Consider the following 27,823-nt stretch of genomic DNA (forward strand, 5'->3'; position numbering starts at 1 on the left):
GATAATACTTTATGGTACTAAGGAAAGCTGTGTGTTCTGATGTCGATAGGTTGCGACAAAGGATTTACAAAGGATTTTGGCTGAGGCACATAAGTCTCACTATGTTGTTCACCCCAGCTTAACTAAGATGTATCATGATCTCAATTAGAACTATTGGTGGAATGTCATGAAGAGGGAAGTGGATGATTTTGTGGCCAAGTGAATGGTGTGTCAATAGGTTAAGGTTGAGCATTTGAGGCCAAGAGAGTTATATCAAGAAATTGATTTTCCCGAGTGAAAATGGAAAGTGATCAATATGGACTTCAATACTAATCTTCCTCGGTCTTGGAATTAATATGATTCGGTTTGGTTCTTAGTGGATAGGATGGCTAAGTTTGCACACTTTTTTCCAGTATGGACTACCTTCTCGGTGGAGGATTATGCAAAGCTAATCTTCAGGAGATTGTGATGTTGCATGGGGTGCCTATTTTGACTATTTCTAATCGTGGAATATAGTTTACATCTCACTTATGGTGATCTTTTCAAAAAAATTTGGGGACTAAGGTTAGTCTGAGTACTGCTTTCCACCCGCAGATAGATGGGCAAGTGAAGATAACTATTCAAACATTGAAAGCTATACGTCGATCTTGTGTGATTTATTATGGTGGTAATTGGGTTGAGCATTTACCTTTAGTGGAGTTTGCTAACAACAATATCTATCATTTAAGTATTGGTATGTCCCCTTTTGAGGCATTGTATGGTAGGAGGTGTAGATCTCCTATTAGTTGGTTTAAGCTTTGTGAGGAGGGCATGTTTGGCCCCGACTTTGTTTACCAGGCTATGGAGAAGGTGAAAGTGATTCGTGATAGGCTTAAGGCTATCCAAAGTCGCCAAAAGTCCTATGTTGATTTTAGGCGTAGAGACTTGGAGTTTATGTTTGGCTTCCAACCTACCCAAAGAACCTACAAAACATCAAAATTTCGTGACATATTCAAAAATAAATGGTGTAACCATGAAAATGATGGTTGCCTTCCATCAAGCACCTTATTTATTGTCACGGCTCGACATTATTCAATTTTCATTTATGTCTCCACTTGGAAGACTTGAAACGGTGCCCCAACTTTTGATCAATGTATCTTCAAGGTACTTGGGATCAAGGCAAGGGCATCACGATACTACCTCTATCACACCACTTTGAAGATTTGAACCCTTAACCCAATTTTGCATCAAATTTTTAGTTTGGCTCTTTGGGTAATGGTGGGAACATCAATAGCCCATTATTTGAACATCGGACGTTGAGTTTCTCGACATTTGATGGAGGGGATTTCATGTGTTCTTTTGGAATGACAAAATCCAAAATATAGGGATATTGGTCATTTTCCCATAATCCATCATTTGCGTAGGTAGATGGGTCCTCATCACATCCATCAAGCACAATGCTGAAAAATTGTTTGAATGAGGTCTATCCTGTAATTCTGGGATCACAGTCCTAGTATCATCCTCATCTTGAAATAAACTAGAGTCATCATAAGATATTTGCTTGGCTTCTTCTTTTTACTCTAGTACTATCTCCTTGATTTTGGCATCTTCAACAATATGTTGTTAGGCTAGTCGGGAAATCATTAAGGATTCTTCAACATTGAGCTTATTAGGAAGAGTGAGTATACCCATGGTATTGAAAAAATTAGCCTCTATACGCACTTCTTCTATCTTCAGATTTTCTCTTTACATGCCCCCATGCTTGGTGCATGTAATGTATGCTATCCCCCTTTGTCTCTACCCGATCCAAGATAAGTTGAAGCATTGCTTCAACACCATTGTATGTGTCACGTTGTTCTTCCTTTAATGCATCATAAGACCTATCAATCTCATAAGAAGAACCAGCAAGGTAAAGGTCATTTGGACAATCACTCCAATGTCCATCCCGATCATCACACAAAGAACTATCATACTCCCAATAGGATCGAGATGGTGCACACATCTCTTTCCAGGGAGCGTATCTACAATCTCACAGAAAGTGGGGTCTATAACAGTATGGACATGGATCATCCATATGGAATTTTCAACTGCCAAAATCATATTTGTCCCAAGATGCCATATCAACAAGTAAACAAAAATAAAACTCACCTACAAAATAAATAAAAGAAAATAACAACCAAATATTTACAAGTTTGAATCCAAGAAAGTAGGCTAGAATTTCAAACTAACTCAATACGACATATTGTTCCTCGGCAATGGCCCTATTTTTTTATAACGCTCAACTTACATATCAATTAAGTGCAAGGTGGTCATTTTCAATATAGTTGCCCAACTAAGAGTCGGGATCGAATCCACGAGGAATAATGTGAGTGAAGATTGAGTAAATTCTAAATAAAAGGTTCTTGCTAGGGTTCAAACCTAGAGTACAAGATGGTTGGGGGTTTTAGATGTTTTCTATTGTGAAATTAATTCTTGGTATTCTAGGGGACTAATTCAAGAGTAAGAATAATTTGAGTATAATTAATTAAAATGGATCTTGGGACTATGCTTTCCTAGGGGCAAGATATGCATAGGACCATGATAATTCAATGCAAATTCTAATCGCTGATGCTATGGTAGGATGGTTTAATGTCTTTGAGGCTAGTTTTTCAACAAAACCTCAAAGATGTCACTCATTGACCTTTTTTAGTACCTAACGAGTTTGTCAATTAAAGCCAACTAATACCTCAATTGGGTATCCCTATTTCTAGGGTGATACTCATGGTATAGTAAACCTCCTAATCACCCTTATGTCTAAGATAGTGAAAAATAGGCAAGACAAACCCATAAATTATTTACTATTGCTCTGGTTCCCACATCCCTCTTTAAAGGATGATGAAGGTTCCTAAAGTTCACCGAAACCCCTCTTTCAAGTATGGTTTAAGCTTTCAAGAGCTTGGGATTTTCATCTATCAAATCCATTTGGAAATTTGGGGCTTTAACCCACAAATCCTAACCAATTTAATAAAGAAATAATAGAACCCATCATCAACAAACTAAAATATACACAAATAAATAAAATACCTTATATATTTACACACTAATATATCATAATCCCAAGAGGTAGATCTAGTACAATATAAGGATAATGAAAACAAATATACCAAGATGTCCATAAAATACATTCATAAGAAAATAAAGAGAGGACAAACCATACTTTAAACTCAAATGAATCTTCAATAGATAAAGCCAAATCTACACTTTAAAACTCCTCTAATTTAATCTTGTCTCAAATTAATATAAATTTAAGCTCTAAGATCTAAGAGATTACAAAACCCTAAGCAAAGAATGGGAGGTAGGGTTATAGAATGATGGATGATTTTTGATAGATAGTTTTTTGAGCCTTAAAAGGGATTTGGGGTCAGTTTGACTAATGAAATTTTTGCCCTTGGGTTATTTTCTGCACTCACGCCATCATAGAGGCTTTATCATGATCGTACCTACTGCCGTCATAGAGGATGGATCATGATCATCGTTGGTTGACTAACTTGACTAACCACGATCGCGGCCCTCAACACACAATTATGGTAACTGAGGGCCTGATCCTGCTCCTGCTTCAGCTTGTCCAACTCTTGCACTTTTATTCCCTTTTTTATCCTTTTTAGCTCAAGGTTGCTTCTTTTTTTTTTCAGCACTTGTATACCTATAAAATATGGTAATTGGTGCATTTAACCACAAAAATGTCTCACTTAGACATTCAAATCATAGTATTAAGCATGAATGTTGAGTGTAAATGAATGGTAAATCCACCACTCATCAATGAGCAGGTCTCTCATACTGAATTTAGGGCTATTTTCACAACATTAGCCCATTCAATGATAGCTCAGAATAACAATTAGATGCTTGCCCTAGCTAACGCGGCTATGAATATGCCAGTGACTAGAGTCTGTGACTTCACTTAGATAAATCCTCCAAGGTTCTTTGCGTCTAATCCTAAAGAGGATCCATAAGAGTTCTTGGATAGTATTTAGAAGGAAACTAAAATTGTGGGTGACACTTAAAATGATAGTGTTGATTTGGTTTCTTATCAATTGCAAGGAGTAGCACATACCTGGTTCAAGCAGTTGAAGGAGGGACTGTAAAGTGTGATGAGTTTGTTGCTATATTTTTTTATATGTTCTTCCTATGTGAGTTGAGAGAATTCGAAGTGCAAAAGTTCATAAATTAGAAGTAGGGTTGTATGAGTGTGAAGGAGTATCCACTCAAGTTTATTCAGTTGGCAAGGAATGCTCCGACTATGGTTGCTGACTCTAGGTCCTGAATGAGTAAGTTTGTGTCAAGTGTTTTTGAGGATGTAGTTAAGGAGTGTATAATGTCCATGTTGGTTAAGGAGATGGACATCTCTAGATTGATGTTCCATGCTCAATAAATTGAGGGGGAGAAAATCAAGGAGAAGAAAAGGAAGAATAAGAGGTCCAGAACTGGTGCAAGAAAAATAGTTCCCAAAGGGTGCATCTATCATAATTTACGAGTCAAGGACTCAAGGTCCAAAATCCTGAGTCTTGAGTCAGTTCCTGCAGTAAATGAATTTCCAAAAGTGTTTCTTGAAGATCTTCCCAGAGTTTCTCCCAATCAAGAAATTGTCTTTAGAATAGATCTCCGCCTATCTCAATTCCATGTTATAGAATGGCACCAGTTGAACTTAAGGAACTAGAGGAACAATTTAAAGATCTCTTATACAAGGGTTTTATTAGGCCTTTTATCTCTCTGTGGGGTGCTCCAGTTCTTTTCGTGCACAAGAAAGATGATTCTCTCAAATTATACATTGACTATCATCAGTTAAACAAAGTCACAGTCAAGAATAAGTATCCCATCGCCAGTATTGATGACTTGTTCAACCAACTTCAGGGTGCCAGTTTTTACCTCAGATCTAGCTATCATCAACTCAGAGTCAGAGATTATGACATTCCCAAAATATCCTTCAGAACTAAATATGGTCACTATGAATTTGTTGTTATGTCTTTTGGACTAACAAATTCTCCTACATCTTTTATGGACTTGATGAATAGGATATTCAAGAATTTCTTGGAAATTTTAGTTATAGTCTTCATAGATGACATCTTTGTCTATTCTTGGAGTGAGGGTGAACACACAGACCATTTAAGGATTATCTTGAATACTCTTAAAGATCCAGCTATTTACTAAGTTTACCAAGTGTAAATTCTGGTTGAAATCAATAGAATTCCTTTGTCATATTATTTTTGATGTAGGCATTTGAGTTGATCCTCAAAATATCAAAGTAGTAAGGAACTAGCCCAGACCCATCTCTCCATCAAATATCAGGAGTTTCTTGGGTTTAGTTGGTTACTATAGATGGTTTGTGTAAGGATATTCCTCTGTTGTTCTCCCATGTCCAGATTGACTTAGAAGAAATTCAAATTCCTATGATTTGATCCTTGTGATAAGAGTTTTCAGGAGTTGAGACTTGACTCACTTCCACTCCAATTTCAACTCTACCAAAGGGTTCCGATGGCTTTGTACTTTATTATGATGCTTTCAGAGTTGGTCTTGGTTGTGTGTCGATGCAGTGGGGAAAGGTTGTAGAATATGTCTCTAGAAAACTCAAGCCTCATGAGAATAAATACCCAACTCATGACCTTCAGTTGGCAGTAGTCGTGTTTGCCTTAAAAATTTAGAGGCATTACCTTTATGGTGTTCATGTTGATGTGTTCACTGATCATAATAGTTTTTAGTATATGTTAAGTTGAAATATCTAAATCTATGACAGTGCACAAGCTCTCACGGAAGTATATGTGGTATTCCAAGTAGTAAAGTGGCCTTTAAGATTCTAAGTATCGATCCCACACGGACTTGGTTTAATAATGATTCGATTTCAGTTCATATATTAGATTTAATTGATGCAAGAGTAACCAAAAAGAGTTTGGAAATTATAAATTACAAGTAATTAATGTGTAAAATAAAGTACTTAAGACAATCAATAAGAGAAATCCCAGGGTTAAAGCACTTCAAAAAATCATACTATGTTATTGAACTTCATTAGTTAACTTGTTTATCTTGGTTGTTGACTCCTAGGATTAATTGCATGATCATGGTCTCCCGACCTCTAACCATTTACCTAATTTGGACATTACAGCTACATTGTTGAGTAGGGATGTAATTATCCAATTAAGTTCTTTAAGCTATCATCCTACGTATTAATCAAGTAAGGCATCTAATTACATCCTTGTCCTAGATGCTAATTCAAATTCCTTATTTTATAAAGAAATAAGAACCATACTTTGTTTACTCCCATGTTCGATAGCCCTATTCCCTCTCCCGAGATCAAAACATCAACAATAGATGTATTTTATGGGTCATCAATGTATCAAATAATTAAATCAATAATAAACAGACAACTAATAACGATAAGCAAAATTAAATGAAATCAATTCAAAATAATATTACTCATGTTCTTGGCTTTAACCCCAGAATGAGGGTATTTAGCCACGCATAGTCATAATCATAATCACAAGATTGTAATTAAAAACTAAGAAAATGAATGAACAAAATTAAAATAATAAAAACCTAAAATATGAAGTTGTAGCAGCCCTCTATCTCCAAAATATCTCCAACGATGTGTAAAAAACATGTACAATGGGTGTATATATAGTTAGCCAAGCCTGCAATTGAGCACGGGCCTAGAGGGGGCGCCTCCCTAGGTGTTGCACTGATCCATCCAAGGCGCCGCCTGATGTAGAGTGCCACTCCATCCAAGGCACCGTGAGCTCATTGCCTCAACACATTGGAAGTTGCTTCCACAAATTTGGTTAAGTGTTGATCATCCAATCTTTCATCCCTTGACTTGTGGTGTATTCCATATGGATTTACAGCTTTTATATCATCAATATATCACCATATTCAGATCACAATTCTTCATACATAATCATACCACACGAATTATTGACAACAACAACACAATATCCATGACGATTAATCAAAACAAGAGCTAAGATAAGGCTAGCTTGCAATGGTCTTCCACTTTATTTTCCAACTCTTTACTTAATCAAATTGAAGTTAGAACATAACCAAAAATTTATTCCACTTATAATTACAGATTTAAACCATAAAGAACTCTTTAAACATAATATAATCCAATGGGATCGATTAGACAAGCACCTAGCTCAAGCTAATAAGACTAGTTTCCTCGGTTGAACTCTAAATGACTCATTTACGCACAAACTTGTTGGAAAACCCTTTGAATCTTTGTAAACACGTCCTTGAACACTTATATGCCTCTTTTTATCATAATTAAAACATTAAGAACTCAATTTATCCTCAGAACAAGACTAAACAAGCTAGAATAGTAACACTAGAGTACATAAATACACCCAACATCACCACCCCACACTTAAAGCCTTATTCGTCCTCAAAAAAAACTTCACTCTAAGCATCATAAGTTGAGGAGACTCTACACAACTAATATATGCAAGACACTCAAGCTAGTACTATAGTGACTACACGAAATGCAAGTTTCTTCGCTAAGCATGTTATGTACACAATTGAAAGCTCAAGAATTCTACTTTGAAACATCCTAGCCTTAAGAATTAACTCACCTAATTGGAAAACTCATGCTTATAATTCAATAAATGGCATCATATATATCACCCAAATTCATCAAACATGAACCCCTCACAATAAGAGATTTACCTATAATCACTCACATATAAGCGTCTCATAACAATATGGGTACAAGAATCAAATTACGCTCACTCTCACAAGGAATTGAAAAGTTACACATAATGAATAATAAGATTTCCCTTAGTGTAGTGCTCCACTAATATCAGAATGATGAACTTAGGATCAAATAGGTCTTTTTCGGGTTATAATATAGGATAAGGGACGGGTAGGAACTATTTTCAGACTAGTGACTAACCTCTCTAAGCGCTTTAATACACTATATCATACATTTAAAGCCAATATCCAACAAAAAAATTACACTTTTTCCATCCACCCCTATCTTTTGTTTTTCCCCATCTCTTTTAAGCTTTTTCACAAAACACATGGTGAAAGTGTTGTTTATTACTACATGAATCAATTTTTTTTCTTTTTCTTTTTTAAAACCATGGTAATATTTCTAGATTAATGTCTATCACACCCATCCACCACACATCAATTATCAACACCAATAACTATTACCTTAGGGCATCAAATTCACCTTTTCCCTCTTATTTCGCAAAACTCCTTACTCAATTAATTTTTAATTAAAGCTCCTAGGAGCATTGGATCAAGTTAAGGTCTATCAAAGAAGGTATTAGTCTACATATGAGATTACCAAGAAAAAATCTAAAGGCTTAACGGGGCTTACTAGGATTACACACAAAGGGTAGGTCAAATAGAAGGTATAAAACAAGGCTATCAAAGAAATGTCTATATTATCTCCTAAACTCACATTCTTTATTTTGCTTTGCACACACATAGGGTAAGTTCTAGACATCACATGCAACAAGGAATATACTACAAACTCTCACGCACATGGAACATGCTCAACTCACATAGAATTATCATAGACTCTTAACCAAACAGTAGCATTAATTCAATTTTAAGTCAACAATTACAAGAGTCATAAACATGAGCCTAGGAGTCTAAAAAGTTTTCATTGTCATAATAAACATGATTTTACCAAACAAAACACTTGCACCATGAAATAAAAATTAGCACCAACAAGAGTATCTCACTCATTCCTAACCTAACAAATTTTAAATTGAGCTTAAAATAGTGAATTTCCCCACCCTACACTTAAAATATACTTTATTATCAAAGTGAACTTTTAAAGTAAGAGATAGAAATAATCCTTGAGGCCTCTAGGCCTAGCTAGTAAAATCTTTGTATCTGTCAACCTTAGCGTCACTATGCTCCTTAGATCAAGTTTTCGGTACTCAGACTTCCCATTAACCTGTGACTCAACAAAAAACAAGAACTACATGAAGTAAAAGCTAAAAGTTGAAAATAAAACATACCTACTTAACTTGGGTTGCCTCCCAAGCAGCTCCTTATTCAGTGTTCTGGCATGACCCAGCTCAACTCAACCAAATTCATCCATCTTTTTCCTCACACTTGAAGGCCATCTTCTAATTCGTTTTTAACCTCTTGGGTGTAAAATCCCAAGGTCAAAATATTTTTCAACTTTAGCCTTCTTAGGCTCATCAATCATCATCATGTTGGGAAGTAGGTTTTGGCTTAGGGTGCTCAATGAGGTAGTCCGAAGAGATCTTTGGCAGACTAACAACCCCACACTTATCCCCTTTAATAATATTAATCATGCATAAATCTTTATAATTAGACAATGTGGTGGGTGATTTGTAAACTCTAAATTCTGCCTCTTCATCGTCCAACCTCATTTTGAGCATGCCTTCTCTAACATAAATCAAAGTTCCTCCAGTTTCTAAGAATGGATGCCCCAAGATGATTGGTACCTATTCGTTTGTCTAGAAATCTAATATAATAAAGTCAGCAGAAATAACAAATTTGCCAACCTTTATGAGGACATCCTCAATAATTTCTTTCAGATAGGATATGCTCCCATCAGCCAACTGTACTATCACGGAGCTCGATCTAGGCTTTCCCAAGCCCAATGTTTCAAACAAAGAGAGGGGTATCACATTTACACTGGCTCCTAAATTACTCAATGTGTGGACCACTCTACTACTCCCAATTTGAATGAAAAGAGTAAACTTTCCCAAATCTATCAATTTTTAAGGATTTTCTGTGTTACCACCAACTACACTCCTTAGTGAGTGTTATTGCCTCCACATCCTATAATTTAACCTTATTAGCAACATCCATCAAGTACTTAGCATACTTGGTAGCGTACCTGGGAATACCCTACAAAATACCTAAAAGAGAAATGTTAATATGTAATTCTCTGAACATGTCAAAGAACTTCTAAAAATACACATCCTCCTTTGCCTTCATATACTTCTGTAGGAAGGGTAGTTATGGGATTTTTTTCACTTCGGCGGTAGCTTTTTCTATCAATTACTCAGACTTTCTCAAATTTTTAGCAACATTTTCCTTTACCTATTGGGGAGTCAAATCTGTATCTACCTCCTTAGTTATCTTTGGAGGTTCTCTATAAAGCTCTTTACCACTCCTCAAAGTGATTGCCATGACCTATTTTGGATTATCTGTATCTATGGAAAACCAACCTGAGCTCTTGTATTTAATTCTTGTTGAAACTACCCCAAATACAATTCTAAGCTTCTCTGGGCCACTTGTTGATTCTTTAATTTTGCTTGATGACTTTTCAGGTCCGCACTCAACTTTGTCTGATTAGCTAGAACCTACTTCATCATCTCTTCCAAGTTGTTATTTGATTGATTCCCTTATGCCTATGGTTGCTAAAATTATTCTTGTTATGCGTTCCATGGCTGAGTTTACCATTCATATTGTAGGCATTACCATAATTTAGCCTTTGAGCATTTCCTACATACATCACCGATTCTAGATTTGAAGCACGCATGGCTGCTAAATGGACACTATTACCAAAACTTCACACCAACTTGCAGCTTGTTGGATTGCATTGACGGTGGTTGTAGGTTGTGTTACTCCCAACTTCAGACTGCTTATTTGATTTTGTAATGTAGAGACCTGAGCAGATATGGAAGTGAATTGGTCAACCTCTAATACCCCTGCAAGTCTTTTTGTGGAACTTATAGCATCTAAAAGCCATTTAGGATTTCCTTATGCTAATCGGTTTAATAAGGTGTACAGCTTATCATAAGTCAATTCCAGGGCTTGACCACCTTCAGTTGAATATAGCAAAATCTTTGTATTTTGATTAAGTTCTTCTACAAAAGTATGAGAAAGTACATCATTAGACTATTGGTGATATAGACAGTCCCAAAGAATAGCCTTGAAGCACTCCAAAGCATGATATAGATTATCATTCAGCTTCTGTTTGATGCTCACTATCTTACTGCAAAGTCTCGCAGTCTTTCCATATGGAAAGAATCTGATGAGGAACTTTCAGGCTAATCCATCCCATAATGTAATTGAATTTGCGGGATATGCATTCAACCACCTTTTGTCTTTCCCCAGTAGTGAATAGGGAAAAAGTGTCAGCCTCACATAATCTGTAGTCACACCAGTCAGAATGAATGTATCAATAAGCTCAGTGAAATTCTACAAGTGGACTTGTGGATCATTGTGTGTAAGCCCTGCAAATTGTCCACTACTGATTAGAAGCTGTACCATATTGTGCTTTAACTCAAAATTCCCCTAAGCAGCCTGTCTTTGAATTTGGGAAGTCAAGTTCGTCAAAAGTGGGACTGTCACTTCCCTGACTGCCCTTCGGGCTGCTTGTTGTTCAGCTATAGAAGAAGGGTTCTCTTGGACTTCTTGGATTTGAGGAATTCGGGGGAGAAAGATTGCATCTCTCCTTCATTGATGGAAGAGTTTCTCTAGTTCAGGGCTTGGTTCAACCAATTCTCAAGCCTTGGCCATCTTCCTACATTTGGTACCTATTTTCTACAAAGAAAACACCAAGACCAAGTGTAAAAATGCCAAAGAAATCTAAAAATAAAACTAAAATAAACAGTTGCCAAATTACAAGTCCCCGATAATGGCACCAAAAACTTGACAGCGCTCCAGTGCACACGTAAGTGTATGTGGTCTACCAAGTAGTAAAGTGACCTTCAAGAAGCCAAGTATCGATCCCACAGGGACTTGGTTTAACAACTATTCGATTTCAGTTCACGGTTTAGATTTAATTGATGCAAGAGTAACCAAAAAGAGTTTGGAAATTGTAAATTACAAGTAAAGTAATCAATGCGTAAAATAAAGTACTTGAGACAACCAATAGGAGAAAGCCTAGGGTTAAAGCACTTCGAACAATCATACTATGTTATTGAACTTCATTCATTAACTTGCTTATCTTGGTTGTTGACTCCTAGGGTTAATTGCATGATCATGGTCTCCCGGGCTCTAACTATTTACCTAATATGGAAATTACAACTTCATCATTCAGCGAGGATGTAATAATCCAGTTAATTTCCTTAAGCTATCAATCCTACGTAAGAATCAAGTAAGGCATCTAAGTACATCCCTGTCCTAGACGCTAATTCAAATTCCATATTTTATAAAGAAATAAGAACCATACATCCCTTGACTTGTGGTGTATTCCCCATGGATTTCCAGCTTTTATATCAGAAATATATCACCATATTCAGATCACAAAGCTTCCTAAATAATAACACCACACGAATTAGAGACAATAACAACACAATATGCATGACGATTAATCAAAACAAGAGCTAAGATAAGGCTAGTTTGCAATGATCTTCTACTTTTTGTTCCAATTCTTAACAAAATCAAATTGAACTTAGCACATTACTAACAAGTTATTCCAGTCATAATTATACATTTAAATTATAGAGAACTCTTTAAATATAATAGAATCCAATGGGATCTACTAGACAAGCACCTAGCTCAAGCTAGTAAGACTAGTTTTCTCTATTGAACTCTAAATGACTCATTTAAGCACAAACTTGTTGGAAAACACTTTAAACCATGGTAAACACGTCCTTGAAAACTTATATTCTTATTTTTATCATAATTAACACATTAAGCACTCAAGTTATCCTCAGAACAAGACTAAACAAGCTAGAATAGTAACACTAGAGTGCATAAATTCACCCAACATCAATCTGCATCAAAGAAAGTCGCTAGAGTTGTTGAAGGATTATGATATAAGTATCTTGTACCACCTGGTTGACACGAACCAAAGTAGGGCATGCTCATGTCAGGTATCTCAAGTCCAACCAGGACCAGAGATCAGCCCCACTACCTAAACCATTGACCACCTTACACCCCGTGTCAGATAAATTCCCAATATATAACAAGATAATAGAATATCAAATTAAAGACATTATAATAAGATTATCAACAAAACCAACCATACACAACCAAATGACCAACCAATACCAATGCCAGTTCCAATACCAATACCGACACTAATACCGATATCGCCCATGCCTATAGTAGTTCGACAAAGCCTCTAATCAAAACCAAAGAATATACAGTCAGGACATGCCCCTGACCATAGCCAAACTAAAACCAAGAAGAAGAATAAAGACATAAAGAAATTCATTGCATGAAATGGGGTTTTCCAGAGTATGGAAACTCACCACCTTAGTCTACCTCAAAAGTTGTCCCCAGATCACCACATCAATTAGTAAAGGGAGTGGAAGTATGGTTAATTCCTACATTGTATGGGGATACAGTGTCCGAAGATGGTTTGCAGGGTCAACACTAGCATGTAACTTAGGGATAAAGATAAGATAATTTCATTAATCTAACAAAACCAAGCCAATGCACATAACCAAATGCAAATACATATATATACCATGCCGGGACAGGGAACAAAGTTTAGCATGAGCTTTAAAACATTTAACCTTGATTGTGAAGCTTTACCATCATAAGTCTACCCACGGGCTATATGGGTTCAGTGTTACCCCCTGAATGGGCCCTAGTGCATGTTAGCCGCACGAACTAGAGATATTGTAGATGGCTAGGGATTACCTTATACCCTTCGCCATTTATGATACATATATGTGTATAGGCTTAGGGAATTCCCTTATATGCTGCAAGCACATGGTCACAAGACCAACCCTCATATCGGCAAACACAAGTTCCCAGGGTCCATTCTTTGGACGTACACCTTCACAGTTAGCTATCACAACCCCTATTATTTCCCAATTAAAACATTTAATACATAACCAATCCCCCAATTCCAGGAGTCAATTATAAAGGCATTATTAAGTGATATCGCCATACCGACTATAGCTTGTAAGCAATGTCATTAGCCTGCAGACTCCATTATTAAAGTCTCTTGGGGGATTCCTATGTACCCCGGAAGGTTTTCATAATAAAATCAATTTGGGGATTCCCTTGTACGCCACGAGGTTTTCAGAACCATCCTTAACCATTTAACCATTTATACCATGCGTTGGTTTCAAGAAATGAGTTAAGTCGAGTGATAATGCAAAATCCAAAATCAATTATGCAAGTGGATTGAGATTATTATCAATTTCCAAACCAAACAATTTGATTTGGGGATTCCTTTGTACCCGTATTTCCATCCACAATTCCCATGCACCCCAATGCATTTACCAACCATCAATTTAAGTACAATAGCTTCATAAAAATCATAGAAGAAACACTTAAGAAGTTTATATTAAAGCCCTCAACTCATATTTCAATATCTAATGAACAAAACTTTAAATCACATTTTTTTACAAAATTCACAATAAGGGAAGAGTAGCATGCCTTAAACACCAAGAAGTACAGAGATAAATTACCATTGGAAGCCTCAATTGATTAATATCTTGAAAACCCTAAGTGTTCTTGATCTTTAGGATTAGAGAGTGTTTGAGAGTCTATTTGATGTGCTTTATGAGGGATAATGATACCCTAAAGAGGTCTTAAGACATGGGTTTTAATTTGGTCAAAAATGAAAATGTCCAAAATGCCCTTAACTTAAAAGCTAGAAAAAAGTCATCCTTGACTACGATTCAACCATTGATAGTAACCCCGCCTTACGACTCATGACCACGAGTCATAACAAAGACAGTGACCAAGACTCCCATACACTGTCACCTTACGACTCAACTAGATTACACATAACCAGACTTTATGACTCGTAGGGTCCAGTTGTAGGCAACACAGAACTCAAATTGGTTAGACAATGGACATCCTATGATTTCTTCTAATCACTCGAAACATATCCTCATTGCTCTTAGTGAGTCACTCGTACTCAGAGCAAAATCAAGCCACAAACTTACTGATTTGACTACGTCTTGTCCTAACAACTCATAGCAAGTCCTTACGACTCATTTTCCAAAGTCATAACTAGGAAAAAACTCAAACACCATTCACTGGACACCTTACAACTAAGGTCACCTAACTCGTCAAGACACCATACAAATCGTGGGGTGATTCATAATGAAGGAAAAGAGCTCAAAGCTCAAGAAATTTTCAAGGGCAAAAATTTGAGGTGTTTCAACTCTTCCCCACTTAGATCACTCATCCTCGAATGATTGGAAAAGGGATTTAATAGAACGATTAGACCCTAAACATCACTACTCTTACCTTTAAGACAGAAAATAGAATACTAAGGAATTCACATTCTTTCTTTAATAAAGACAGAAAACAAAGATGTTTAGAACAACACATACCTTAAACACGATTTTCCAGAATAGGGAATAGGAATGGATACCTGGACTTCATGTCCTCTTCAGCTTCCCAAGTAGCCTCTTCAACCTTGTGGTTCCTAAATAGAACCTTTACCAAAGCTACATCCTTTGTCCACAACCGATGAAAATGCCGATCCACAATTTTAACTGAGACCTTCTCATAAGACAAGGAGTCTAAAATACCTACCTCCTATAAGGGAGCAACTATCAAAGGATTATCCACGCACATTCTCAATATCAAAACATGGAACACCGAGTGAATGAAGCTTAAAGTAGAGGGCAACTCCAACTCATATGCAACACTACCAACCCTCCTTAAGACCAAGTACGGACCAACATATTAGGAACTGAGCTTCCTCTTCTTCCCAAACCATATTACTCCCTATATACGAGAAACTTTTAAGAACACCCTATCCTCAACCTCAAACTCTCTTTATGCCTCACATCCGCACAGGACTTTTAGAGACTTTGGACGGTCTTAATTCTATCTTGAATTACCTTTACCTTCTATGTGGCTTGGCAAACCAAATTCGGGCAAATTATTTCTACCACACCAACCTCAAACACTCGATAGAAGATCCACACCTCCTACCATACAAAGCCTCAAATAGAACCATCCCAATACTAGAGTGGTAGCTACTATTATATGCAAACTCTACAAGAGGTAAATGATCAACCCAACTACCGCTATAGTCAATCACACAAGCCTAAAGCATATCCTCTATTATCTAAATAGCGCATTCTGCTTGCCCATCTAACTGTGGGTGGAAAGCAGTACTAAGGCTCACTATAGTTCACAAAGTTTTCTGAAACCAATGGAAAAGGTATGAAGAAAGTTGTGGACTACAATCCAAAATAGAAATAGGCACCTAATGCAACTTCAAAATCTCTTGGAGGTACAACATTGCATAATTCTCTGTCGAAAAATTACTCCTTACTGGCAAAAAGTAAGCAGACTTTGTCATTCTACTCATGATGATCCAAATTGAATCAAAATGATTCTGAGATCAAGGAAGACCAGTAATGAAATCCATATTAATCACATCTCACTTCCAAATAGGTAACTGAATTTCCTAATACAATCCTCCGGCCTAAAGTGCTTTACTTGCTGACACACCAGGCACTTAGCCACAAAATTAGCCACATCCCACTTTATATTATTCTACCAATAAAACTTCTTAAGGTCATGATACATTTTTATTAAACCAGGATAAATAGTATATTGTGACTCGTGAGCCTCAGCCAAGATCCTCTCTCATAACCCATCTATGCCTTGGTACCTCGAAATACCATATTCATCAATCTCAAAAACCAATACCGTTTTTTGACCTACATCTTCCTTAATCTTCATCAAGATAGGGTCCAATACCTACTTCTTCTTTATTTCAGTACCAAGATATGATTGCACTACCTTTTGCAAAAACACACCATCATCTTCAGAGTCCAAGAGACAAACTCCACAATTAGCTAAATGGTGAATATCTTTCACCATGGATAACTTATTAAGAGCATCGGTAACTACATTAGGTTTACCTAGGTGATAATGAAGTCTCGTGTCATAATCTTTGAGCATCCCAAACCATCTCCTCTGCCTGAGATTAAGTGATTTTTGGGTGAAAACATATTGTAGGATCTTATAATCTGAAAAGATATCCACATGCACTTCATATATATAGTGATGCTAGATTTTTAACTCAAACACCAAAGCCAACAACTCCAAGTTATGAGTCGAGTAACTCTTCTTATACACCTACAACTGTATAGAGGCATAAGCTATCACTTTGCTATGCTACATTGCAACCAAGTCCCATACACGAGGCATCGCAATAAACCATGAATCCACCATTACCCTCGAGCAAGGTCAAAACTAGAGCTAAACTCAACTTATCTTTCAGCTTCTTAAAACTACCCTCACAAGCATCAGACCACAAGAACTTCATCTTCTTCTAGGTAAACTTAGTCAACAGGATAGCTATAGTCAAGAAACTTTCCAAAAACCTCCTTCAGATCCCCCATGATCCATTCACTAGAAATGACATGACCCAGAAAAGTAACAGTGTTTAATTAGAATTTATATTTTTCAAACTCAGCATACAATTGCTGATCTTTTAGGGTTTATAATACAATATAGAGGTGATTGGCATAATCCACCTTACTCTTAGAATACACTAGAATATCGTCTATGAATAAAATAATGAACAAATCTAGAAACTAATGGAAGACCCTATTCATCAAGTCCATAAATATCGTATGGGAAATTAATCAACCCAAAATATATAACCAAGAACTTGAATGCCTATATCGGGTACAGAAAATATTTTAAGGGATATTCCCCTCCATAATCTTTAACTGATGATACCCAAACCAAAGATCAATCTTGGAGAAAAACTTTACCGATCTTAGAGAAAAACTTAGCCCCTTGAAGTTGATCAAACAAATCATCTATCCTTAGAAGAGGGTACTTATTATTTACCATCAGCTTATTCAATTATTGATAATTAATACAGATCTAAAGGGAACTATTCTCTTATGTATGAAGAATAGGTGGACCCCACGAGGACACACTAGAATGGATGAAGTTCTAAAAGATTTTTTAGTTTTTCCTTAAGCTTCTTTAACTCAGTTGGAGCCATTATATACAGGGAATAAAGATAGGACGAGTTTCGAAACAAGATCAATTCCAAAATCAATCTCTATATTAGGTGGGACACTAGAAAGTTCATCAAGGAAGACCTCAAGAAATTCATTAAAAGGACTCTCCGATTTAGAATCTTTAACCTGGACCAAATGATAAAGGCACCTTATGATGATTAATATTTGAGCTCTAAGATATGATATGAACCTTTCCTTAGGCACTAAAGAACCACCTTCCCACTTAATAAATAGCTTATTAGGGGATTTAAAGATGGTCTTATAGGTCTAACAGTCTAGACAAGCATAGCATGAGTGCAACAAATCCATCTCTAATATGACATCAAAATCAACCATGTCTAACTCTACCAGATCCACCAAAATCTCTCTACCACTCACAAATACCACACAACCCCTATAGACTCATTTAGCCACCACAGATTCACCCATCAGGGTAGAAATAAAAAAGGTGTCCAAAATATATTCAGGACTACAACCAAAATGCACAGCCAATGGGGTCATAAAAGAAAATGTGTACCCTAGATCAAGTAAAAAGTACACATCATGAGAAAAGGGTTTCAACATACCAGTAATAACATCAGGTGATACCTTAGACTCCTGACAGTTAATGAGAGTATAGAGATAGTTTCAACTAGTGTTGGAGCCAAATAGGACACTCTTTGTTACCAGAGTTGATGAAAAGGCAACAGGAAACCTGTTTTCCCTAGAAGTAACTTTGCCCATGAGACAGTTTCTAAGATATGCCTGGATAACCATACTTGAATCACTTTTCCCTTCCCACATCATAGAAACCCTAATGCAATCGACTATAAAATCTCCAGGGAAGATATGATGGAGATGATTGGGCCCTACTATCCTGAGATTGGGAACCCTGTACCCTAGAACTATCGATACCCTGAAAATGATTGTCACTAAAAAATTTTAGGTAGGGATCACTAGGAGTCGAGTAGGACCTATAATTTTCCCACCTCCTCTTAGAACACTTTTCATTATCCCGCCACCCTATTATTGACCTCCACTCTGATCAGAAAATCTTAACTTCTTTCTCTACCTCTCCCCTATCTCTGTCTATTTCTTCTTTTCTTCCTCCATGTATTGTATGTACACAACCAATATGGAGATATCCATGTCCTTGTTTAACAAGGAAGCCTTACTCTCCAAAATATATTCTCGAGATAACTCAGAAGAGAACTTTCTCATCCTAGCCCTTATTCTAGATAATAACTCTGAAGCATACTAAGATAACTGGTGAAACTTCAAGGCATACTACTTTACTAATATCTTGTCTTGCTTCAGGTTAATAAACTCTTTTGCCTTTACCTCTCTCAGCTCCTGAGTAAAGAAATGGCCCAAGAAATCACTAGAAAAATTATCTCATAGGGATGACTCAGCATCTTCTCCCCTTGACTATTTTCATTCCTCGTACCACTGTTATGTCATATCTTTTAATTGGTAGGCGACAAAATCTATGCCCTCTACATTAGTGGCATACATCAAATAAAAGATCTTTTCTATCTCATCAAGGAAATTTTGAGGACCTTCTCAACCTTAACACCAGTAAAAGTTGGAGAAATCAACCTTATAAACTGGCCGACACTCGTGGTATTAAAGATAGAGTAACAAAAGCACCATGCTCAGACTAAGAAGCTACAAACTGAGCCAACATATGAATAGACTGACAAGACTCAACATTTATCACATCAGCTTGAAGAGCTCAAGAAGAACTATAGGGGATCGGTGGAACTCTAGAAGGGCAATAAGGAATTGGACCCCTAGATTAAGTTTGGACCCCATAAGGACGGTGTGTCTCATCAACACTGTATTTGAGTAGGACAAGGGAGTTTCCAGGAGCTTCAGATCATCTAGAAGCCATTATCTAAAAAAAAACAAATAGGAATTAGAGAAGATTTTATGACCTTAGATTATACAGCCTAAAAATAAAACACAAGAAAGAGAAACATTCCTAAATGCCTCGGAGCCTCTCCCTTTGGGTGTGGCACACTACAAACTCTTAAAAGAGACTCTACTCAATACGTATTTATGGACACCCGATTGACCATAAACCTAGCGCTCTAATACTATCTTGACACAACTCGAAGCAGGGCCTGTCCATGTTGGCTATCTCAAGTCCAACCAGGACCGAAAACCACCCTCACTACCCAAACCATTGATCACCTTACACCCTGTGTTGAATAAATTTTAAACATATAAAAATATAAAAAATATAAAATGAAAGAAATTATAACATGTTTATAACTAAAACCAACCATCCATAACCAAATGACCAACTAATACCAATACCAACATCGATACCAACACCATTGATGCCCATATAGTCCAACAAAACCTCTAGTCAAAACAAAATAATATCCAGTCTTTACATTCACCACCACCACCATAGCCAAACCAAAACCAAGAGGAGTAATAAAGACTTAAGGAAATCCATAACTCAAAATAGGGTCTTCTAGAGTATGGAAGCTCACCACTTCAGCCTGACACTAAAGTTGTCCCCAAATTACCATATTACTAAGCAAGAGGAGTAGAAGTATGGCTAGTTCCTGCATTGTATGGGGATATAGTATTGTAAGATGGTTAGCAGGGTAAATGCTAGCATGTTACTCAGGGATAACGATAAAGTAATTCCATTAATATAAACCAAGTCAAACCAATGCATATAATCATATGCAAATATATAAATATATTTATACACTATAACAGGACAGGGAATAAGGTTTAGTATAAACTTTAAAACATTTAACTTGGATTGTGTAGCTTTACAGTCATAATTTTACCTACGGGCTATATGGGTCCAATGTTACCCCCTGAATAGGCCCCAATGCCTGTTAGCTGCATGAATTGGAAATATCATACATGGTCGAGGATTCCCTTATACCCTTTACCCTCCATGATACATATATGCATGTATAGGCTTAGGGGATTCCCTTATACCCCTTAAATACCTCAAATTTTGTCCCCTAAAAATTTCTTGAGCTTTGAGCTCACTACCTTAAATATGATTCACCCTATGAGTCATAGGTTGCCTTGACGAGTCAGGTAACCCTAGTATTAAATTGTCCAGAGAGTGGTGTTGGAGTTACTATCCTAGGTATGATTTGGGGGTATGAATTGTAATACCCCACACTTTGGACTAGAATGAAAATCTGTCATTCCTATGCGTGGATGTTTCAAAAGCCTCAAATCCTATATAAATTAAATGTGTTAATCAATTATGTAGTGTGGGAATCTATTTGAGCATGAATTTAGATCATAAAGGTCCTTTAACTCAAGTACAAGTTGAAAGCTTTCCTATCGTTCAAGTTTTAGTGAGCGTCAAAACTTGGGTCAACTTCATTTGACCATAACTCGTTGTATATGACGAACTGGGTGGTTTACTATATATCAAATAAAAGCTCTTTGAATTATATTTCCAACTATACCAATTTTGCCTAAATCTGATATCAGAGCAAAAAGTTTTCCCTATTTTATTCCAGCATATCAAGCTGGAAAATGGTGACGATGTTTCTGACGGGCTATCACATTTTTTATGACCTTTTTGATGACATTTATGACAACGTCATCAGCACTAGGCACAAAATCAATAATTTGGACCCCTTTTGTGATGACCATTTGTGACGTCCTATCACAGACCTGACGGCCTATCACGGATGGCGTCAAGTATATTTTTCCAGCAATTCAAGGGAGTTTTTGCAAGGGTATTTTGGTTATTTCCTTCACCTTCCATGACTTATAACACTAAAGAGGTGTAATTTTTCCCATTTTTCTTCAGTTAAGTATCTCAAAAACCCTCACTACACTCTTAACCATAAGATTAGGGTTTCTATCAAACTCATCTCTCAGAAGCAAGATTCAAGACTTTTTCCAACATAATCAAGAATTAAGTTTCCCAATCTAAGAACTCTCTAGCAAATTATCAAGGTTTCCTTTTTAAGGTATGCGTGTGTTCATTCATGGACTCCTTTTGTCCATGAAGTTCAAGAACCCTTTTCTAAAACTATATATCATGGTTTTCACGTTATGAATGGATTATTGATCATGTTATGTGTTGAATGATGCCAAGATAGAATCTTTATGTGTTATTATGAATCTATGACATCATATGTGTTGAGAATATGTAAGTTTGATTATTTATGATGAGTAATAGTGTGATTTACACCTATGCCTAAGTTTTACATATAAGGTGTTTGATAAAATACATAAGAGACTAGAAATCATGCATTATAGCTAAATTGTGACTAAGTGAAGGATTCATGATATGCCCCCATATTACAATGATTTTCATGTTGATATTATGTCTTGTAAATATTGTTGGGATGTTCATGAACTAGTCTTATGAGATTATTCCATGCTTACTTGCAAATCCTACTTATATACAAAATGTATGATATCCATGCACTTCATGGAATTCCCCAATTTATGATATTATGGGTTGTTGATATTGGTCACGTACTCAAGTCAGTCATGTGTGTCAGTTTTCTTTTATCAAGTCCTGGGGGTATTCATACCTAAAAAATATAGTTGTGTGCCTAGAGCCATGTCATGTTATCATGATACTCTCAGTTAAGCCATGATCTATAGAATTCAGTCAATCATGTGACTCAGAAAAACTCAGAAATCTTAGTAGTCTCAGTAGTTTAGTAATCTCGATGATCTCAGTACTCAGTAATATCTGTAACCTCAGTGCTACCGACACCAACTCTATCTTAACGACCGGTAAATCCCTCTCTGACGGATATGGCACTTCACTACTCGGAGAGAAATAAATTCTTCTCCAAATCATCTCTTTCTTTATTGTTGTTAAGAAAGAAGCTTCAACCGCTCTTTCACCTCCCAAAGAGCAAAGTTGGCTTGATGAGCGCAAATGAGGAAGCGGGAGCAAGAAAACCAAGTATTCAAAGTCAATCTCAGTAACTTCAGTACTCTTAACCAGCCCTCAAAACTTAGTACATTCCGTCAGTCATAGGAATCCAGTAAACTTAGTTTAGCTCCGCTAAACAATACCACTAGTATCAGTTCAGCTAATCAGTTCAGTTCAATTATTCAGTTCAGCCCATTTATTTAGTTCAGTGTCTTTCAGATGAGAGTAGGATTTAGTACCGAGTGAGCCTAGGGATGGGGACTCACCTGCTAGATTAGGACTAAGATCCTTTGAAGCAATCCCTAAGCTCCAGAACTACATAGATAGTGTAGGTACGAGATATCACCCATTAGATAGGAATGACATACTCAGGGGTCACCCATTAGCACATTTATATGTATAGGACTGATCCCAAGAGTCACCTACTAGATTAGGACTGACTCCATAATAGATGTCTTTACTGGTGGGGTGATACTGACACCCTTCTAGTCATGGCAGAGATTGGACCCCAGTTAACTTAGATTGGGGTATGTTGGTTAGATGAATACATCCTATAGTTTCAGTTACAGATTTAGGACTGTCAGATACAGTCAACTCAGTTTAATAGTGCAGATTCAGTACTGTTAGAGACAATCAATCCTTATCATTATAAATAGACTTCAAGATCACCTATTAGACAGGACTGATCTCAACTATAGTTAAACAGAATCATCATATTTAAAGATTTCCTGCTAGATAGGACTAATCTCAAATTCAGTTACTCTATATAAAATAGAACTCAGATAGTTCCATAGAACTTAGATAGTCAGATACAGTCGCTCAGTATTAGTTATATCGGTTAGGCCGATCATCAAAGTTATATTAATTATATCAGTTTTTTTAACTCATGTATCAGTCATATCAGTTAACAGAATTTATGATATCAGCATTCAACTTTAGAACTGTCAGACACAGTCAACTAGACTAGTTTTTTATAATTTGAACTGTCAGAAATGGTCGTTCATCTATTCAGTATCTCAACATTGGTACACTCATGTTGTCAGTATTCAGACTCAGTATTCAGTATCTCCATGAGTTTAGTTATAGTTATGTATGTATGTATATATTCTCATGTTTATATTAGTCAGCATTATCCATGCATATAACCCTTTGAATTTAGCCTACCTCACTCATATACTTAGTACATTCAAACTTACTGACGCATTTGCGCTATGGTGTTTTCTCTTATATTACACCACAGGTTCAGAGGCACGAGCTCTAGATTAGCAGTAGCATTCCAGTGTTTAGAGTTTGCAGTGAGTCCTTCTCATTCGAGAATGATATGATTATTGCTATATTTACTTTTTAGTTGCTAGATGGAGTTAGTTGGAGACATGTTTGTTCGACTCCTTATTAAGTTCAATTAGAGGCTTTTAGACTAGATATTAGATTAGATATTCAGATCTTATTATTTTTAGTATTTATGACTTATTTTGGTATTGTTATACCTTTTTCAGACATTTTGTTATTAGACGTTTATTCAGTTTGAACCTTATGGCCTTTCATGTTTATGTTTCCATATTTTATGATATATTATGTAGTAAACAAGTACAGATATCAGTCATGGGTTAGCTTGTGGTCCTTCAGGGTCATGAGCACCGTGTAGCATTCCAGTTTAGAAAATTGAGGTGTTACAGAGTTGTAAGGTCTCATAATGAGTTATTAGGATGGGTCGTAACCAAATCAAGTAAGTTTATGGATTGATTGTGCTCTGAGTATGAGTGGATCACTAAAATCTATGAGGATATGTTCTAACTCATTAAGTGTAATCATAGGGTGTCCAATGTAAGTCTTAATTTGGGTTTTGTGTTGATTACAACTTGACCAAATGAGTCGTAAGGTCTCATAACGAATGGGTTGGTGGAGTTATAAGGTCATCTTGTAGGGTCCTAGTCACTGTATTGGTTATGACTCATGGTCATAAGTCTTAAGGATGGGTTATAAGTTGAAGGTTGACTCGTAGTCAAAAATGATATTTTTCCAGCTTTAAAGTTAAGGGCATTCTGGACATTTATCCTTTTACCTAAACTAAAACCCACATCTTATAACCACTTTAGAGTTTTATTAGAACTCAAATACATATCTAAATAACTTCTCAAACACTCCAAAAGTCTCTTTCTATTCCCTCAAGTAAGTCAAACTATGGTTTTATCAAGTTAATTAATTAGGTCTTTCAAGGTTGAATTCTCTCCATACTTTATTAAAATACCTTGGCTTTGAACCCCTAGAAAATTTCCCTTAGATAAAGTTTCTGGGCAAGGTATGACTAATGGGTACTAGACTTACCCAAGGATATGACTTGGTGTCCTTTTACTCATATATTAGGCAGTGTAGTAGGGTTACATTCTATCCAAAGTATAGTTTAGCCTCAAACAAGTTGTATTATAATGTATGAGTCATAAGATGTCAAGTCGTGTGATGTGTTAAGCTTGATCTAGTGGACACTTTCTTGGGTACGATTTATATAGTATCACTTGTACCTTAGGGTATGATTTATGCATATGGAGTCATATTTTTGGCATTTTAGGGGTCCATGGTGAGACCTAGGGTACGATTTAGGGTACCACTCGTACCCTAGGGTATAGTTAAGTAAGGTGAGTCATACCCTCCTTGGTTCACTTTTCATCTTTTAAGTTGAGGACATTATAAACTTTTCCCACCCCTAAACCCTTATGACCCATGAGTTATAAACTTATTTGTCACTTAATTATTCATATTTAAAAGATTAAAAACATTCGAAAACACTCTCAGAACTTCTTCAACAAGATTGGAGGCTATGGTTTTAAGAGTTTCCATCTAAAGGCTAAGGGGGTCAAAAATCTTTTTGTGAATCATCTTGTATAAGTATGTGACTCTTCCTCGTTGTTATTTCTCAAATATTTTGTGTTTTAAACATTTATTCTGGAAGGTAAATGGTAGTATTGAAACCAAATGTTGAGGATTTTGATGCATAATGATGAATATTGTTTACTCTTGTTTAAATTTGTATTTATATATATTTTTTTAAGGGTTTGAACATATGGATGATTTTTTACTATGGTTTAACAAATGTTTCATGAGTAACCCTAAGCTTGATGATTTTTACTTTGATTTTGGTCTTGAAAAAGGTATGCCCTCAATGTGTTTGTGAAATGGTTTAAGAGAAATAACTAGTTACATATTAATGGTGGTTTGAACTAAGGCAACGGCTTAATGAGATAGTATTTGTTAATAATCTTTTAAAGGCCTTGTTGGCCATGTAATGAGTTAAATAGTACCTTGGTGGTTTAATTGGGTACAAAGGGCTTGAGTTCCTAAGCATGAAATTGAATTGTGTTTGAACAAAATTTTGGTGTAAGAATGCTAATGAAGAATGAATGAGTTGATAAAGGTCTTGATGACCATAATTTGACTTGAATGATGATTTAAACTAAGACATTATCCTATTAAAGTGATTGAGTGATATATGGTTCATGAAAACCTTGTGGTCATGTATGGTGCTTAAAGCCTTTATATCTTGAATTGGCTAAGTGAGTTAGATTCCCTAAATATGAAGAGTGTAGATGTGAATGCATGGATAGAGGGTTAGAGTACCAATGTTGACTAGTAATGGAAACAAAAGCATGTCGATAGAGTCTACTTGCACAATAAGATGGCTTGTGGTTAGAATCCACTTGCTTGATAAGATGGCTTATGGTTAGAGTCCACTTATCACACACAATGGCTTGTGGTTTGAGTCCACTTGTGTAATATGAAATTTGTGGTTAGAGGCCACTTGCATAATAAGACAGTTTATGGTTAGGGTCCTCTTACTTGATATAATCTAAGTGAGTGGAAGGTTAGAGTTCTCCACTTCATAGTTCACGATTGGGTGCTTTGAAATGCATGCTATGGCCTTGTTATCTTTTTCACACTTGATGTATCTATATATATATATATATATATATATATGTATATGTATATATATGTATATGTATATGTATGTGTATAAATGTGGTGACCTATGATGGTTTGACTTGGTATTGAATAATGACACTATTTTATCCTTACCTTTAAGTTACATTCTAGTGCTCTAATTTCTAACCATCTGTAAATATTGTGTCCCCACATGACACAGAGGTCGGAGTTTTTTTTCTCTTCCTTAACAATGATCAGGTGTTCAAGCGGTTCAAGTATTGACATTAAAATGGTGAGCTTTCATACTTCATAAGGGACATATTTCATGGTCTTCTTATCTTTTGTTATAGATTTATTTTGGATTTGGTTTGGCTATTTTCAGGGGTTTGTCCCGACATATTATTGACTTCAGATTTTGTAGAGGCTTTATGGATGAATGTGGACTTGGGTAGGTTGAATATTGTATATTGATATGAATAGAATGATTAGACATTCTTAAGTTATTATTATTAGTTTGTTTCCACTATCTTATTATATGTTTGGAGTTCATCTGACCCTTATGGACTAATGTGATAGTAAGGTTGGGTTAATGGAAACCTCGTCGGTCTTTGTTAGGCTTAAGATGACCACACGATAAGAACCAGTTTTGGGTCGTGTCAAGTTAGTATCAGAGCCTAGGTTCATGGTCAGTTGGGTTTCTACAAAGTCGTGTTAAGTAGAGTCTCTTTTGTAGATGTGTATGCGACACACTTACAAAAGAGAGGCTACAAGGCATTTAGGAATGTTTCACTTTCTTGTTGTCTTAGTTCACTCTATAGATCCTAAGGTCTTCGATTCCTCTGATTTTGTTTGCTTGTTATTTAGATCATGCCTCCTTCAAAATGTAAAGCACATGGAATCTCTTTTGTCCCAACTGGGGATGATATTGATGGGACTCGCTCTACTTTTAGAGTCCATACTCAGTCTAGGGGTCTAGTTCTTGATGGTGCAGGAGTTCCACCGATTCTCTCTAGTCCTCCTATGGTCCCTCAAGCTGACATGTTGAATGTTGAATTTTATCAGTCAATTCATATGATTGCTCAGTTGGAAGCTTTTCTGGTTGAGCCTGGTGCATCTACTACTCTATCTTCTGAGGCCACAAGGGTTAGCCAGTTTATGAGGTTGAGTTCTTCGACCTTTATTGGTGTTAAGG

The sequence above is a fragment of the Capsicum annuum genome, chromosome 4 (assembly GCF_002878395.1).
Source record: "Capsicum annuum cultivar UCD-10X-F1 chromosome 4, UCD10Xv1.1, whole genome shotgun sequence".
Lineage (NCBI taxonomy): Eukaryota > Viridiplantae > Streptophyta > Magnoliopsida > Solanales > Solanaceae > Capsicum > Capsicum annuum.